The following is a 4,810-nucleotide window of genomic DNA, read 5'->3' as shown; positions in this document are numbered from 1 at the left end:
GCTGAGACAAATCATAAGTGTAATTATTTCCAAGGTTCTACAGTCCTGAAGGTAATATAGGTGTCAGTACTATTGATGGTGTTTGCCATTGCAGGGACCCTACATTTAGAGCTCCTAAGTCCTTCAGAATATAAACCCGAAGATCCCAGGACACACACCATCCCTAAACTAGACATTTCCTATGACAGTTATGTATCACTCTGTGATTAGAAGTTGAGGATTATGTTTGCAACTGTGATCTGCAGAGAGTTCCAGGAGTCACAAGAGCAGACTGAGAAGAAAAATCATTGCACTGTGGTGCACAGACAATCCTGGAGACACGATATCTGCCGGGAGGATTGGTTCAGGAGGATGAGATGAGAAGCAGCTGGGGTCCAGTTTCATTAACTGAAGAGGATAGGAATGAAAGAAACAGTGCAGTTTGGCCTGCAGAGAAGGACACAGATGCAAGGCTGTGAGCAGGAAGCGGGATGCAGCTGAGCTGGAGCAGAGCCCGTGCGTGAGCAGGGAAGGAAGAAGCTCTCAGTGGGCCCAGGGTGTGTAGAAGGTACTCTGATCCTCATGGTGCACCAGGGCCCCACACTCTCAGCAGCCCTCCCTAGGACAGCTGGACAGGTTTTCAGGGAGAAACCCACCTTAGCACCCACCCACACCTCATTTGCTCTTTCTGTAGGAAACAGAAAAATGAGCTTTAATCCTCACCATGAAGAGTTCTTACTGGACATAAAGTGGGGTTTCCTAAGGAGAGGAATAAGAACTATATGTCATCATCTTTCCTGGAGTCCTTTCAGCAGTCTTCTGAGGGATGGGCCCTGACCATTTCTGAAGCTCCTGGGTGAAAATCATCAGCCACCCAGCCTTGACTATCAGACACCATGCCTAGCACTTTGCATGCAGTGCCCCACTTATTCCATGGGCAACTCTGTGAGGAAGGTACTGCTGTTCCCATACACAGATGAGGAAGCTGAGGGTCCCACAGGCTCACACACTTGGGAAGCCTTGGAGCCAAGACGACAGTGCAGCCACAGAGGCCTTATTACATGTCAAGGAGTTTAAGTTTTGTTTTAAGAAAACTGAGGCCAGGCGCGGTGGCTCACACCTGTAATCCCAGCACTTTGGGAGGCCGAGGCAGGCGGATCATGAGGTCAGGAGATTGAGACCATGCTGGCTAACATGGTGAAACGCCATCTCTACTAAAAATACAAAAAATTAGCCGGGCGTGGTGGCAGACGCCTGTAGTCCCAGCTGCTCGGGAGGCTGAGGCAGGAAAATGGCGTGAACCTGGGAGGTGGAGCTTGCAGTGAGCCGAGATTGCACCACTACACTCCAGCCTGGGTGACAGAGCGAGACTCCATCTCAAAAAAAAAAAAAAAAAGAAAAACAGAGAAAAAAAGGAAAATTGAAAAGTGCATGGGCAGCTTTGAGCAGGAACATGATACTGTTATGTTTTAGAAAGAAAGTTCTGTCTACAGTGTGGAAAATAGACTGGAAAAAGAATATGACTGGAGACAGAGAGACCAGTCACAAGACTAAATCAAAACTAGATCATGGCAGTGGGGATGGAGAGAACTAGACAGTTTGGAGCAAGAGAATAGGTTAACATGACTTGGTGACTGGTGAATGAGATGAGGAAAAGGTTTGAAGAGGATCAGGGCATTGCTCCAAACTATGCCACTGTGGCAAATTGGCTATTTTGAGCTGAAAGCAATGGAGAAATGGCAGATACAGGAAGTGCTGTCTGCCCTCCCCTTTTCTACCTAAAAGCAGTATGTAAATTTCCCCTGAGAAAGGCTATCTCGTTGTACTAGGAAGAGGAGAACATGCTTGTCACCAGGGATGGGAAGTCAATGCCAAGATGAGGCTGTACAAACCTTACTAAAATTACCCTTATCTTCCATCAGTTACTTATCTTCCATCAGTTTCCTAGTTACTTTCCCATCCCCCTTCCAGCCCAAACGCCTTTTTTCCTTTGTCATGTCTCCACATTTCTGCTCCTGCCCCCTTGGACACATTTTCTACACAACTTCCAAAAGGATCTTTGCTTTAAAATTCTTATTTTGCACTTAGACTAAAATGTAAACTCCATTTTATGACCTGCAAGGCCATGTGTGATTTGGCACCTTCTGACTACTTCTTTCTTTCCAATCTCTCCCTTAATACCCTTCTGCCACAGTGGACTTTGAACACACGCAGCCCTTTTTTCCCTAGAGCCCTTGCACTAGCTGTTTTGTCTGCCTTTCCCTTTTCACTTCCTTTTCAAATGGCCAGGTCTTCTCATCCTACAGATCCTAACTTAACTGTCTCCTCTTCAAAGAGGCCTTCAATGGCCTCTCTAGCTAAAATAGAGTCAGTCGCCCCTATAGTTCTCCATCATACCATGACATTTTTGCTTTTTTCATAATACAAACCACAGTAAAATTAGTTTTCTTTTTCTCTCAGATCCCCAGGTGTCAAAGGTCTTGAGGAACGCTGTGTCCTTCGGAGTGATCACAGCCCAGTGCTGGACATCATGGGATGTAATTTTTAAACTTATTCATTTCCTTTTGTGTGTGTGTGCGTCTCTCACACAAGACTGTAAGTTTGATATGGAGGATCCCTATACCTGCTTTGTTCCCCATTGTGTGCCCAGCACCTAGCTCAGCGATCTATCATTTAAGAATGCACGAAACTGTAACAGAAAACTAACAGTAGCTTAAGCCAAGAAGGTTTACTTTTCCCACATAGCAAGAAATCCAGAGACAGGTTCAGTGCTCAATGTTGATGTCTCTGTGCTTGTCTTTCTCTCTGCCTCAGGGCTGCAAGGTGGCTGATGCAGCTCCTGCCATCTCATCCATGTTCAAGGCAGGAAATTAGGGAGATGAGGACAGGCTGTATCAGTTGCATCTGTCCCATTTTATGAAGAAACAGAAGCCTTCCCAAAACCCATCAGAGTTCTACTTTTATCTCATGGGCCAAAACTAACACACAGGGCCATCCATAGCTGCAAGGGATAGTGTGTGTTGGGCTTTGTAGCCTCTATAGTGAGGAGCAGCAAGGAAGAAGAATATTCAGAATGGCTTTGAGGTCGCTGATCAACAGTGTCTTTTGCAAGGGGACTATGTGAAGATGTGTATACCTGAGGTCAAGAGTTTGGGAAGATGGGAAACAGCTGGAGAGACGCGTTGAGGCCAGATTGCAGAGGATCGTAAAGACTTTAATTCTATATTCTCACTTCTTTTTTTTTTTTTTTCTTTTCTTGAGAGAGATTCTCGCTGTGTCACCCAGGCTGGAGTGCAGTGCCGTGATCTCGGCTCACTGCACCCTCTGCCTCCCGGGTTCAAGTGATTCTCCTGCCTCAGCCTCCCACGTAGCTGGGATTACAGGTGCACGCCACCATGCCCAGCTAATTTTTGTATTTTTAGTAGAGATGGAGTTTCACCATATTGGCCAGGCTCGTCTCAAATCCCTGGCCTCAAGTGATCCACCTGCCTCAGCCTCCCAAAGTGCTGGGATTACAGGCGTGAGCCACCGCACCCAGCCTATTCTCACTTCTGAGCCAAGGCACATGGCTCAGGAGCACTAGCTGCCTCCCCTCACGGTGTCTCCTGCTTCCCCCATCTCTCCTCTCTCCCCCTTTGAAAACCCAAAACAGTGGAGTATGGTCAAGACGAGGAAGGCAGGAAGCATCTTCAGTCCCCTACCCACAGCGAGGCCATAGCAGGTGACTGGATGATAGCGATAGAATGAATTAAGAGAAAAAGGGATTAGGAGCTAGGGAAATGAAGGAAGTTTATCCTTGTTCTGGACTTAAGAATGAAAAACAGAACCAATGAGGCTAGGATTTCTAATTGTCCGTCTGTGGATTAGTAAAGCAATCTTTTTTCCTGATTCCCAGTTATCTCCTTGTCAGTATCTTTTCCAAAATATACTGATGGAAAAACCGTCTGGCGCCATCTCACTCCTCTCTAGGGCCTGGATTAGGGCATATGGCTAATATTTTAGATTGTAAATTGGAAAGCAGTAACCAGAAGAATACAGATATTAGTAAAATCTAAACTGTACTCTAGATTTAATGCTCAGGACCGCAGCCTGAAGGCTGCTGCCTCAGCCAGGTGCATTGGCTCACACCTGTAACCCCAGCACTTTGTGCGGCAGAGGCGGGTGGATAGCTTGAGGTCAGGACTTCGAGACCAACCTGGCCAACATGGTGAAATACTGTCTCTACTAAAAATATAAAAATTAGCCAAGTGTGGTGGCACATGCCTGTAGTCCCAGATACTCAGGAGTCTGAGGCACAAGAATCATCCGAACCCGGGAGGTGGAGGTTGCAATGAGCCAAGATCGCGCCACGGCACTCCAGGCTGGGTGACAGAGCGAGACTCTGTCTCAGAAAAAATAAATAAATAAATAAAAACCTGCTGCCTCTGCAGATTAGCATATATGAGGATGTTTTCCCTCCCCCAGAAGCCATCTTCCCGAGGCATGAATATTCCTTGCATGTTTTGTGAGCACCACCCAGTAAAATTTGTTCTGGATGCTCCACAGCCCAACACCACATTGTCATGTTCATCTGAGTGTTTAAGGGTCATAGGGTGACTGTATGTAAATGCAGTGGAAAGTTTGGCTGAGCTCAGGGAGTTAATTGGTCGTCACTTGTTTAAGAAAGACCTCCTTAATTACATCTGGCTTCTCCACTCCTGAGTAATGTTACTTTGATCATGAGCACAGTAATTAAAGTTTCATAGCATGCCGCATTGGTAAGTATATAGTTGATTGAATGCCATGGATCTTGCCTTTGAATTTATATTTCTAACTAGCTCTGGCCTTTTTC

General features: G+C 46.1%; 1 non-coding gene across 1 annotated transcript; it reads right to left on the bottom strand.

Annotated features, from left to right (window-relative positions):
- Nucleotides 1-2,428: 2,428 nt before the first annotated feature.
- On the bottom strand, nucleotides 2,429-2,519 carry LOC119621327 (small nucleolar RNA SNORD88). The gene has a single exon (XR_005237877.1). It is a non-coding gene; the product is annotated as a small nucleolar RNA SNORD88 (small nucleolar RNA).
- Between the last annotated feature and the right edge of the window lie 2,291 nt (nucleotides 2,520-4,810).

The sequence above is a fragment of the Chlorocebus sabaeus genome, chromosome 11 (genome assembly GCF_047675955.1).
Source record: "Chlorocebus sabaeus isolate Y175 chromosome 11, mChlSab1.0.hap1, whole genome shotgun sequence".
Taxonomy (NCBI): Eukaryota; Metazoa; Chordata; class Mammalia; order Primates; family Cercopithecidae; genus Chlorocebus; species Chlorocebus sabaeus.
The sequence above is the reverse complement of the archived record's forward strand: the minus strand, read 5'-3'. Positions and strand labels throughout refer to the sequence as shown.